The sequence below is a fragment of the Corvus hawaiiensis genome, chromosome 11 (assembly GCF_020740725.1).
Source record: "Corvus hawaiiensis isolate bCorHaw1 chromosome 11, bCorHaw1.pri.cur, whole genome shotgun sequence".
Taxonomy (NCBI): Eukaryota; Metazoa; Chordata; class Aves; order Passeriformes; family Corvidae; genus Corvus; species Corvus hawaiiensis.
The window spans coordinates 13,680,077-13,693,991 of record NC_063223.1 but is presented as its reverse complement, the minus strand read 5'-3'; positions in this window follow the sequence as shown (position 1 = coordinate 13,693,991).

Sequence of the window (13,915 nt, the reverse complement as noted above, 5' to 3'; positions counted from 1 at the left end):
ACAAAGTGGGGATGCAGGGGAATCTTCAACAAAGGCTTTTATCTACCAAACAATTCAATCAGCTTGGGTGCAGCATGAAAGAGTGGCATGCACTGAAGCAGGGAGAGGAAAGGGGACTTCTTTTGCCTCTATTTATATACCTGAGGAGCTGCCCTAGCAATGAATAATTGCAAATAATAATAATAATGATATCAAAACCAGAAAGGGCAAAGAAAGAGCAGCTCCCTCCCTCCCCTTCTTTGGTGCTGGTGTTTGAGATGTCACTCAGATATGAAGCTGAGCCTGCTTCCAGTGGAAGGAGGCTGGCAGTCAGTGTATCTTTATCACAATCTCTTTCATGCTCTGATGAGCTCCCTACCCTGTGCAGGAGCAGCAGCAGCAGCACAGACAGAGATGCCAACCTGTCTCTGAGCAAACAGAAAGACTTGGGCTGAAGCCTTAGCTAATTCAAAGAAGACCCCTTGTGCGTTTTTCCAAAGTTGGCTGCTGGTTGTTTTTTACTCCCCCCCCACCCCCCGCTTTGTGCTAAGGCATGTGATGGCCTGTGCCTTTTTCCAGCTAAAAGGTCATTGATATTTCATGTGGAAGAATTATCAGGTTCATCATCTTCTGCAGATTATAATGAACAGTATCCTTTTTCTGCTTCCTGCAATCTCAGCACTGGTGTCTGAGCTTGGAAGGGAAGCTCGAAAACACGGTTTGCTTTTAACACTGGAGGAACAGTGTCATGCTCTGGTGGGGTGTTGCAGGGAGGTCTCTGCTCTGGTACAGAAGTCAGAAATCTGTTGTGTTGATGTGCTGACCCTCTCTAATTCTGCTTCTCTGGACCAAGGGGATGGCCACCCAACCCCAGCACCGTCAAACCATTTCCCTTTTCATTTATGGCCAGATGAAAGGAACGGCTCTGGCCAGAAGCCCTGGACCCATTCCTTTGTTGAACCGCACTCAAAGGAGATCTTTGAACCTTGCGATCACCAGCTTAGGACATCCTCATTGCACCATTGGGGGATGCCCCTCCTCGGCAGAAGAGACCTGGAGGAGGTCTCTGTCTACAAGCTGTGGTTTCCAATCTCTGCTCTGACACCTGCAATGGGGATGGTGAGGGAAAAGCCTCCCTCCAGCACAGCAGTGACTTCAAAAGAAAGGATTATTGAGACTGTTCAGTGGCAAAGGGAATCCAGCTATGAGGAGAAATCATACTGCACAAGAATGAGACAGGACCTGTCCCTCTTTCCTCAACAGAAACTTTTCAGAATTTCACTCAATTTCATCAGTTTTAAATTTCTGCTCTTGTTTTGGAGAAGCTGGAATCAAAGGCCATGACTTCAGATGATGCATCATACACTGGGTTTTGAGTGAAGAAACACTCACTTGTGAACCCAGTGCTGAACTGAGAGCTGGGATGGAGGTGCTTAACTCCTTCTAACAAGTCCCTTTTTTTTATCTGAAGACCGCCATCCCCTCTTTTTGCTTTTCCACATCAGTGATTAGTCAGCAACATGAGGAGAGATTAATTAGAAGCTTCTGTTATGACTTCTTTAGCTTTCATCCTCAGATTTCTGTCCCTGAATCTCTCCTGAAGTCCCCACATCCCTGGCATTGAGCACGATGTGATCACTGCATAGAGCAGCTCTCTGAGCGGATTTCATTTCTGCTGAAACAGGATACGTGGAGGAAGGGAGGCAGGGCAATAGGGGAGCAGTGCCCAAGGAGAATTAGTTGACAAGGAGAAGCATGTGAAAGAAAACAAGGAGCACTTGGGACTTTGGATGAAAAGTAGTTCATCCCTTCTCAGCCCATTAATAAGTTAATAACTTATCAGAGATTAACTTAACACCTTGAGGCACAGAAGACATTGCCTTGTTCTCACATTAGCTTGGCTCTATTGTAATTCCTTTATCTTACCTTTTTTCCCCCTCAGCTATTGCATACTCACCTGGGGCCACACTAATATAACAGCATAAGATTCAATTACAAAAGACTACAATAAGAGTGCAAAATTCTCTTCCTGACATGCTGAATCAGTGCTCATAAGCATTAATTATTGAGTGGCTAGCAGAATTTTTTTTTTTTTTTAAGTTGCAGTGGAAAAAAGAAAAAACCTTATGGTATCTCCCGAGTACAGAGCAGCAATTCTCCCCCTAGGATGTCCATGGCTTTGCCAACTCTTGGGGCAAGGCACAGGCAGGAGGGACAGGGATGGGACTGGAGGAGCCAGGAAAAGATGAGGTGTTGAGAAGGAAAGGAGGGGATAAGAGAAAAGAGTGCCAAGCTGGCACAGTCCCCTCCTGAAGAAGGAGAGCCCCAGGGATGTTTGGCACTTTTTATTCCCCTTGGTCTAAGCACAAGGCTTTTTATCACAAAGGAGAGGAGGGAGCCCATGTGGGGGGAAAGATAAAGGCCTGGCCACCGGGCCTCTGCTCTGCCTGGATGGGGAATATCCTTATCAGCCCATTTGATGTCTTCCTGAGAGCCTCAGCATTGTGTCCAGCACTCAAACATCCCTGTCCCTATCACCAGAGCTGCTACTACCTCCAGCTTATCTCCTTGTTACAGGAGCCTCCATCTCTAGAGTACCTAAGCACATTTTACATGGTATCAACACAGAGAACAAAGTAGCTCGTCCTTTCACTGGCAGCTTCAGAGAACCTCGGGTTTGAGGGGACCGTGGAAATTCAGCTCTTCTTTCTTATCTGGCAAGATGCTTGCAGATTGGGACTTTGAGGCAGAGCAATGGGAGATGCTTATGCTGCTGCTCTTGATTTTGTGAATCAAGAGATGATGCCAGGATCCAGATAGGTTAAAGCCCCTTCTTTTGTCCACACAAAGTCATGGAATGTAACATCTACTGGTATCTCCTCATTTTCAGCTGCAGATGGGTTAGATACACTAGAGCAAATGGAATATTTTTGCTGCAGATACAATATTTGCTTCCAGATTTCTGGGAGCAAATATAAAGAAACAGCAGAGCTCAGGGCATGGGTTTGCTTGGGATATCCCAGTAGACAGAAAGGGTTGTCCAGTTATTTCAGCTGGAGCTGCTCTAGGCTCACAGATGCCACTACAGAGTTACGTTACGATGACAAACACCAGATGCAATTCCCTCATCCCTCTGTCATGCCTCCCCTTTTCTATATTTAAACATACATACTCTGTGGGAATGAGGACTTGGCTTCGGAAGATGTGCAAAATTCTGCTGCCCCACAGGATTTTAGTCTTGTGTTCAGATGCACCGTGACAAAATAAACACTGTGTGTGCGAGAGGGAGTGAAGAGGATGACATCAGGATTACAAGCAGTGTCAAAGGAGGCAGACTTGCCTTTCACAGGCGATATTTGCATGTGTAACACAGGCTCCAAAGACTTCTATCGCCTCCCTCCTTTGCCAGCGTTGTGTGTTATGCATTAAACATATGGCTCCACTTAAACCAGGGGCCAGGCTCCCCGCGTGGGGCGAGCGTTTGCTGCGGTCGCCCCTCGTCCTCTGCGGACGGGGAAGTTTGGCAGAGGCAGTGAGTAGGAAGGGCGGATGGAATTCGATTAGTCAGCGATGGCATCGGAGCGCGTAATCCGATCCTCCCCACAAATGTCACACCCTGCGCTCACTGGAAAGGGAAGGAGAGGCAGGAGGAGCAGCCGATCTAGCAGACCTAGGGCTGACACCATCACCCATTCTGGGCTTTATCCAAGGACGACAAAACAGGCATGTTTAATCAGGAGACAGAGATCTTAGAGGCCAAAGATCAGGCTAAAGCTGCTTTTTCATGGGCAGAGTAGATGACACTCTCTAATACCTTTAATTGGACTAAAACATGAAATTGCATGTTATATGCTTGTGCTCACATCCGGAGGGATGTGATTTAGAATCATATAATCAAACGTATTGTGTGTTGGTGAAAGATGGCATGACATGCCTGCTCTCCATTCACACAGCAGCAGAGGCAGTGCAAAAGGACCTTCACCCTCCACCCTGGTAGATATCAACCCACACTGATGAGCTTGCTAAAAATTTGTGACCTCATCTTTCCTGCACATCTCTGCAGATACAGATACAGTGCAATGTCTTCTGGGTTTATTTTATTTTATTTTATATTTTATTTTATTTTATTTTATTTTTTATTTTATTGATAAGTTTATGTTACACAGGACCTAGCAGGTGATGGCTATTTCTCTTTGCACCTTGGGAGACGAACTAGATTTTGACTGATAACTAAAAATGAAAGGCTCTACACCTCATTTCTTATTCCCTGAGGCATCGATTTTGGTATTCTACAAAGTTATGGATTTGAGTGGAGATTACTCTGACGTCTGTTCCTTACCCATTCCCCCAGTAGCAGACTCAGAGAAAACGGCAGGGTGTGACCATTAGTACAACAAATCAAAAATGCCTCTGCAAGCAAGTCACTGGAAGCACAAAAGGCTCGCACCTCTCCCCTCCTCCTCCTTTTCTTCCTCTCTTCCCAGTTCCGGTCTCTCTCCCCTGAAAGAAGTTGCAAGGCTTTGTGTTTAATTAAGACGTATTGTCCAACCAATTGGGAAGCAGGAAATAGCAGGAGATGTTTTACAAATAGGAACAATTCTTGTTCATTATCCCTTAATTGAGGCAACAAAAAGGTGCTGGAAAACATCCATCAGATGCACATTCATGTACATCATCAGAGAGGATTGGATTTAGGAGCTCACAAAAGCGACGTCAAATGTTCCAATCAAGAGTTATACAGGCAACAGGGAAACAAAGAATTGGAGACACAAATACATCAGAATTAGCCCAATTGCAGATTATATGCTTCTGGAAAACACATTCCCTGGCTGTCTTCCAGGATTTTCTTATTTCATACTCCTGTCATTTCTAGCTGTGGTATGGAAGTCAATGTTCCTTGTCCCTCCTCTGCTGGCCTTCTTCATGGAGAAGGTGTCATTCTGGAGAGTGTGAGAGAAGCCCTTTGTGAAGACACTGCAGACTGTCACCCCAGCTTGCACTTGGGGTACTCTGAGGACGACACTTGGTGCAACTTCTCCATCCTCGTTCCTTCACATTTTGAAGTTTGGCTGCTCTGCTAAGCTACTATTCTTGAGAGGAAGAGATAAATAACACAAGAGATATAATAACACCCCTCCTGCTGAGGGAAATATTTTGAGCCTGGAAGGCCAGGAAATCCTGTTACCCATTTAAGTATGCATTCTAAATCTTGCTTGGTCTGCTTCTGAGCTCATTTACACTCTGGCACCGTGGACCTGCAAACCCAGCCTTTATTTCCACAGGTCTGTTAGACTCGAGTTCTCTGGCTTGTCATTTTTAAAAGGTGCTTTGAGTTTTAAATGAGGGACAAAATATGCCAAGGACCCTCAAGATACCTACTGAAATGTAAGCTCACCTCAATGCTTCCTGGAAAGAAAGCCATCATCAGGAAAAATGGCATCACACCTCATTGGACTGTAGTAATAGACCCAAACATGACAGGATATTGTTAAAAATGCTCCTGATCAGTACTCACAGCTGTTGAGCTAATTATTCTCACTGTCTTGTCATAGATACTTATATGGTCTCCAGGGTACCTGAGCATTTCACAATCTTTAATACAGTTCTCTTCACATGCTCCTGAGAGACATGTCTCCACCATCACCTCCTCCTCTCCCTCACCCCCCTGGGATGACTGAGGCACGTGGTGGTTGGCAGCCCATTCCAATGCTGTGCACTGTGGTGTTCCCCCTGGAACAGCACACGTCTCACCATCTTTATCTACCCTAGCTTAAGACATGGAATGTAAGATCCCACCATTGATGGAAGGAGGTCGGAAGCATCAGAGGGTCAATTCTACTCATCTGAAGGTGGGGAGTCTCATGTGGGCTAAATCCCCATATCTTTATGGGAGGTGAGCCCAGGGATAAGCATCCCAAGCTGGACCATGCTATAGAACCACTATGATGCAGTGGGAGCATGGCCTTGTGCTTTATGAAACCATGTGTGGTGGCAGAACACCCCTCCAGCAGCCTGGGGATGGCTTGGAAGAACCTGAACCCAAACCTGAAGATGTCCTTGAGGGATACTCCTTGAGCTCAAAGGTTTTATGGGCTGAAGGAGGAAGCCTGTCAGTCCACTGCTCAGCTCTCAAGGAGACCGTACAGTACCCAGGGGAGGTTTTCCTCCTGGGAGGATGGAGCAGGAGTCTGGCTATGTGCCCTGTCTCAGCTGGGAGCTCTGTGGATTGGCTCTGTCTTTGCCTTCAGTGAGAAATTCTCCCATGATTTTCCTTTGCACATCCTCCAGCAGCTGCAATTCCAGTGTCGTTCTCCCCTGTCATCCGCACAAGCCCTCTGTGCCTTGTTTTGAAATCCCCACTTCCAACCATGGAAAGTGTTTGCATTGTAGCTGGCATTTGTTGATTTTCTTTAGGTGGCTCAGGGCTGCAGGCATTCCTCATTACTTTTTTATTAGCCAATTTGAATACTCATTTAGCCTCACTAAGCGTGTGATGGTTTTTAATTCTTCCTTCAGAGGCCTTTGTGTAGAGCTTGTTCTTGGTCCTCAGTAATAACACAGGATCCCACCAATGCAACTGAGGTGAGAGATGATAGCTCATGAAACAAGACCCATCAGTCTGGGCTCGTTTCATGCAGGTGACAAGGCTGAGGACTCTTTTTGTTTTGCTCTTTGCTTTTCTGTGCAGTGGGACTGCCAGAAATCACAGCAGTACAAGACGTGGCAGGGTGACACAGTATGTTGCACTGGACAAGCAAGTCCCCAAAATACTTTGCAAAATTAAATAATTAAAGTGGCAAGACCATAAACAATATAAATTATGGAAGTGGTAGTGTGGTAATGAGTAATAATTAAAGTAATCCAGCTATAAGGCTAATAAGAGCTAGAAAATATTACTATAACCATTACGTATTTTAAAAAAATGACCAGCAGAGAAATATTGTGTTTTGACATCTAGTTCCTGTGCACTGCTTTGGACCTGCTTTTCAAGTAGGCTGCATATCCACACCTGGGCAACACAGACAGTAATTTTTTTTTTTAACTCAGATCAGGGAAGTAGGAAGAGAATAGACGGTGGGAGGAGAATTGGTCCTGTCATTTCTCAGGCTGCAAGGCCAAATAACAAACCATGTCCCAGGGATGGATAGTCACTATGCAATATAGCCACCTTCGAAGGCAGAGGGATGGTTGGGATTCTTCATTCCCACTGGAAGGCTCTGGAGGCATCGCTGGGGTGGCAAAGGAGGGAGCATAAGCACCGTGGCTGTCTGAGCTATGTTGCTGTGGATAGATACAAACCTTTGGCCTCTCTGCCTATTAGTCCAGCAGTTTGCTCAAGTGCTAAATCCAGCTGCACACAAAAAAGGTACATTCTGCTGCTTTTTCAAGTGTCTTGGATTCTATTGTGTACAAATTTCCAAATGAACTGCTTGAGTGTTGACTAATGCTGCAGCCTGCAGTCAAGGTAAGAGCCCATTTATTTATAGGCTCTTCAAGGACAAGAAGAAGCTGTATTTGTACAATCCTCCAGCACACAGCCTAACAAACAGTTACCTGCCTCAGCCACGTTCCAGGAGGACGATATATGAGACCCTCAAGGAAAATACACAGCTCAGCCATCGTCTGCTGGCAGGAAGGTCATGCAACACCACCAGCTTCTGATGATGGCAGAGCTGCAAATGTATAAAGAAGGATTTTTTTTCCTGTGCCGTCAGTTTGATTGGATGTGTGTCCAGGAGGTTACTCAGGACATTTAGCTGGAACTCGCTGGGAGCAGACAGTCCCGGCTGCTGTGTGTGCACAGCACCCACTCGTTTAAATGAGGCTGTGTGTTTGCAATCGATGGGACTGTCTGATCCCTGGATGCTAGGGAGCTCTTTTTTTCTATTTCCTGCTGATATTTACTTCAAAGGTGCATGACCACACAGATCACTTTAATAACAAGAGCCCAAAAGAAGAATTAATAAAACTCTGAGTGTGTTTTATCCTGAGATCTCACAGTGCTTGACAAAGGAAAGGCACCATCAGTTCTTTTTATATGGGGGCAGAAAGAGGTGAAATGATTTATTTATCCACATTCATGCAGTGAATTGGTGGTAAAGCAGTGAGCTGCACCTCTCCAGCTGTGCTTTGTGGCTTCCTCTAATGTCCATTGGAACAGTCCTAAAGCATTTATCCTTCAAGAGTGCATCCTACCCCTGCTGCTTTGTGCAGAAATTAGCCCTGTGAAGAAAAGTTCAGCTTTGCAGTGGCCTGGGCTAGAGCAGGAAAACAGCAGAGTTCTGGTGTCTTAAAGCACATCGATATAAGCTCATGGTCAAAAAGGTAGAAAGACACACAGAAAGGCCACTCATGAAATGGACACAGGGGAGTATAAGGTGTCTGGTGGATCTGTGATGGAGAGCCACTTATTCTAATTCACTCCTGCAGTGTTTAGAGGAGGTTGCATTGGCCTGCCCAATGGATATGCCCTTGGTGACAGTTAGAGGCAAGGGCTTCTGCTCAGCTGGAGAGGCAGCTGGGTGCTCTCTGAGCCCCAAGGTCCTTGGAGGCTTCAAGCAGACATGAGCAAAGAGCCTCTCTGCCATGTCTGTATTTTTCTGCATTCACGACACACAGCGTCGCTGTCATTAAGGCTACAGGAAAACAGCACATCAGGGCACATCTAGAGGACAGAGATTGTTGACCACTTGTGCTGAACAGAGCAAAGGTCTGTAATGAAGCCTGGTGGGATGTGGTCCATCTGGCCTTTCAGCATGTTCATCAAACCCTCGCTCTTCAGGACAGCACCGAAGGCTGGCTGGGGCTTTGCCCAAGCAGCAGCTTGTGGGAGAGAGTGATCCCGAGGGATGTCTGCCTGCACTGCCCTTTGGCTGCAGTGAACTGTGCACGTTTGGAGGGATAGAAGCTCCAAGAGGGCCATGGGGAGACAGGGAAAGGAAACACCAGACCTTCCTGGTGCTTTGCATCATCTGGTGGGGATGGACATGCATAGGGACAGCAATTTTGCAGCTGCCCAGCAGACACTGGGAACCTGGGGTATTTGCCTGGAATATTTATCCGCTGCCAAATATTTAATTATGCAGGGGAACATACCACTTAGGTGGAGATGTCTTGGTTTCATTAAAGAAGTTGCAGAAATCATTGTGCTCTCCCCCTGGGCTCTGTGAAGAAAAATCCTGCTGATGGAATCAATTGAATCTGGAGGGGCCACAAAGCTGTTGAGCCCCAGGTTAGCAGAGGATTTTGAGGCAGACATGCCCGTGCCTGGGCATTAGAGCATCAGTGTAACCAAGCTCCCAGGCTTGTTTTAACAGATGCTGTGAGCTGATTACAGAATGTTCTCAGTGCAGCCCAGGGCCCTTGCTCCACGTGCCCACAAATTTCATTCCTGCAGATGAGACAGCAATGAATTTGCCATTCATTAACAACAAGTAATATCTCTCAATCCGTCTTGGGTAGGCGTCATTGTGGAATTGCTCTTTCACTTTCATTTTACAGGGTTCCCTGTGATAAATTTAGCTTGTAAAGGGTGATTAAGACACTTCATTATGTTTTAATGTGTCTTTAGGCCTATGTCTAACAGTAATGCTCATTCTGGATCTCCCTGGAATTAGCTGGCTGTTGCAGCCCAGAAAAGCCTGCATGTGGGGTATGACTCTGGCTGGGCACCACACCAGTGGCCCCTGCCTCATGGCGGGGAACTTCAGGAAGCCCAAAGTGTGTCTCCACTGCTGGAGACAGTCCAGGGCAGCACATCAGCCAGGTGTGGGTCTCACAGGAGGAGATTAGCTTGGTCATTTCTTCCCCTCACCACCCGGCTTGTCCATCTCAGAGCACAGGTTTGCGGGCAGCAGTAAGGTCCCAATCAGCTCTGGCTGCTGAAACTTGAATTCACCACCAGATTTGGATTTTCTCTCTAACAAGCAGTTCCTCAGAGCCTTGCGTGGTGAAGCTGGTTTAGCGAAGTGCGAGGGGGTATTTGTATTTGCATTCCAAATTGCAACCTGGAAGCCCTCCATCCCACACTGATAAACCCTGAAGGTGGCTAATTCCTATTTTGTGCTTTACTCAGCTGAAAACTTTATCCAGTGACATGTAGGCACAGGAGTGCCCTGGTTTGGGAAGGCAGGCAATTATTTCCTGCCTGAAGGGAGAAAGTTCATACTGTGCTGTGCTTTGTGTTTTCTACAGAGCAGGCAGCTCTGATCGCTCCCAGGCTTCCTCAGTTTGTCAGTCACCAGCTCTCTTCATGGACTAAGTAAGGAGCCCAAGTACCTCATTAAGATGTTTTCAATTGCTCTCTGCAGCCACGTGCATAGCAATGCATTGTGCAAAACCTAAATTAGGCAGTGTGAAAGACTCACAGGAAGATGTCCATGCTTTAAGCATCCTATCTATATGAGAGGGAATATGGTCTGATCCCAGAAAAACTTCTGCCCCATCACCTCGTGTGCCTTGCCCTTTCGCTGCCACCCAGTGCCTGTTCTGTGTGCCTGGGCATTGGGCTGTGACAAGGTAACCAAAGTTATTTTCATTCTTCTTGTTCTCCCACTTAACACTTCTATTACATACTTAAACTATTCTAGTTTCAGGCTCTTCTCTTTCAGAAATCTGAACACATATTCATAAAACTTTTTACATGTTCTGAGAAATTTAATATGTTCCGTCTTCTTTCCCTTTCTGTTACTTTTTGTGGGCACCTTATGAGGACTGAACATGTTACTGTAGATAACACCACAGGGAATTAAGTGCTTAGCTGGGAAACCTCTCCCATCCCGTCTCATATAGGTTTAGATTAGGGTAGGATGGCAATCTTTAACACAGGCAGACAAGATCTTGTTTGCTGATTTTTAGGTGAGAATTAGAGCCTTGGGTCCTAAATCAGCCACGACAGTCAGACTGGTGAGGGCTGGGAGGCTGTATCCTGTGGAAAGGTTAGTGTTGGGCTAATTCCTCCAGGCAGTTTGAGGTATCTGTCGAAGCCTTCCTCCCTCCCTGTGTTGAATTACTGCATAGTGTTGCCACATACTGTTAGAGAGCAGCATCCTGGAAATGCACCATTTCAGAGGCAGGTCATGCCATGGGATGTGTAAAGCTCCCCAGCTTCCTTCAGGATGAAGAGCTGCTCAGTGGCCTGTGTGTTAGTCCCTGGGACACGCAGTTTTTTGGTGTCTGAGAAGAGCAGGGCAGTTGGTGCAGTCCCAGGGAGTGCCTTTCTGGTCTATTTAGAGGCTGTGAGCATCAAATGCTCTCATTCATTTATCAGGGGGTGATAAACAGCCTGGGAAAGGCCTGCCTCAGTCAGGTCACATCCTTGCTCTTTTATGAATGTGACATCTTTAAAAGCATATCTGCTAATGTCACGAGAGACCCAGAGGAAATCCCAGCTCGGTCAGCTTGGCACTAGGTTTCCTGAAGAGCAGCTGGGTGCAAAAGATGCGCAGGTTGTTTTTTTGCAGGACTGTTTCTACAGAAAATAAGTGATTTAAACAGCTTTGTCCCATAAAAAAAAATCTGCACCATCTGGGACAAAGCTCTGCTCTTTAGACATCGGTGTAATGCATTCGTGATTGCAGCAATGGATTTTTTTGCCATGTGTTTGTCACTGGCACAGCTGAGACTACGGATCAAGCAAAGAACCACAGTTTTTGCCAAATTGTCAGTTATCTTTGGGGTGGGAAGGAGAGGGTCACTGCTGAAAAAAAATGGGCAGAAATCTGTCTGATTCAGGAGAGCGAGGTGCTTCGTGCCCTGAGAGCCCCTGTCTGTGTGGCTCTCCATCAGTGGTACTCAGGCTCTTTGGTCTTTCAGGGAGCCAAACTCCCTTCAAAAGACCCTCTTACAAAAGGGAAACCTCAGTCCCCTTGCTGGCCTAGACCTTGCATTTAAGACACTATATGCTCCTGAATAAGAGCATATTCAGTCTGCCTCCTACCTTATTTTCCCTTCTTTCCCAGGAGCACTTGCAGCTCCCAAGAGCCAGGCTCACCAAGGCTGGCTGGAAGCTTTGGGAGCCACACAGGTGCTGCAATGAAAGAAATCGCCCTGCAGTGCTGCAGGAATCTGCAGCTGGTCTCCCAAAGAGGGGCCAGAAGCCGCCCACATGCCAAGCTCTGGTGCTGTACACAGCGTTCCCCTCTGTGAGACCATCTGCAGCAGAGGCACTGGCTGGGGACTTGTGCGGTCACAGCCCCACGGGGGACAGGGCTGCGTGTCCCACCTGGGCAGGCACACCCTGCCATGGACACGGTGACCTTGGAGAGGGCTCATCCCGAGATTCCCATGCAGCTGGTGTTTTGCATTGCAAGCCATATGGCTGACACCATAAACACTGGCTCTAATTGTAGCTCTCAACCTGCCAAAGTCCAAAACAGGGGGAGTAATGGGGACAGAAGCTGGGGGCGGGGGGAAAAAAAATAATAAAATCAAACATTTGCCTAAAATAGATTCAGTAACAAGGAAAAGACAAGGAAAGGAAAAAAAAAAAGAAGTCCTAAAAGGCAGAGGGCTTCATTACTCCAGTAAAAATTGCCTTCTCTGACCTCAGGCACCTGACTCAGCATTTTCCAAGTCGATATTTTACAGTAATAAAAGGGAGAGAGCACCAGGTGTGTGGGAAATGATGGCAAATTTGTGTCTAAAAAGGCAGGGACATTCCTTCTAATGAAGGACTGTAGAGAATATGTTCCTAATCAAACTGCTAATAATAACCTTGTTTCTATAATTTGCCTTTTTTTTCCGTAAAGTGGGGTTATGTGTGACAGGGATTTAGGGACTTTGGAGAGGGACTAGGCAATGCTTTCAGTTTGCTGGTTTTATTATTAGCATAACATGAAGGAAAACCTGGTCCTGATCCTCCTTGCCTGGGTGTTTGTCAGTCTATTCCCAGCAAAGCTGATGCAAAGTAAGTACCAGGACAAAATGAAGACGCTTTTTATCTATTCTGTAAAGATTTAAATGGACAAGATTCAAGGCAAAGCACTGTAATGCATGGGTTTTTTGGTCTCTTTCCCAAGGGGGAGAGGCACAAGAACAGCCACTCTGACCAAACGTAGGCATAAGGATACCTCTCCTCCCTGGGATGGTCTGGTACTGTATCCAGAGCTGTGTCTTTTAGATGCACCAGGAACCCTAAGTGTCTGCCTCCCTCCCTAGAACTTCCACTGGGAAATGTGTGTGCACAGGAGGAGCTGGGATCCAGTACAAATATCAGAGCTACCCTGACATGAAATCACACCTGCAAGGTGGGAACTAGGCTCTGCATTTTGGTTTTGGTTCAGGAAGATCAGGAAAGATCTCCACAGCCCCTGCTGAACTGCTTGCTCTGACCAGTGGCATGAGGGGAACATCTCTCTCCACAGCTCTAAAGGGAAAGCTCCAAAGACAGTCAGAGTAACCCAAAACGTGGTGGGGACTGTTAAGGCTGGGTACCCACCTCCTTCCCAACACACCCAGGGACAGGGTGTGTCCTCGTGATCCACTCTGCCCTGGGGCCCCCAAAACTTTGGAGCATGTAGAAAGCCACATTTCAGTTCCTTCAAACTGAAAGTTAATTAAAACTCAGGGAGAAAAACCTCCATTGGGAACCAGCAAAACAGGTAGACACCTCTGACTCTAATTTATGTGAGTTTAAAAGTAGTACCAAGGTGGGTTTAATTACCTGGGAACAATGTATGTCTCCTGTATTGCAGATCAGCTCGTTAGTTGTACACTTCTTTTTTTTTTTTCCACTTCCAGTTGAAATTGATAATACATCTCTCACTCAAAACATTGTCTCCCAATCACCATGGTTACTGCCAGGTTTTTCCACAAGGACCAAGCATATTCATCTGTCAAGTATGCTAATGGAGAACGGACCCTGTCACACAAAGGAGCAGGCTATTCAAACATACACTTGCCAAATAATTGTACATGTCAAAAGAATGATGCTTGT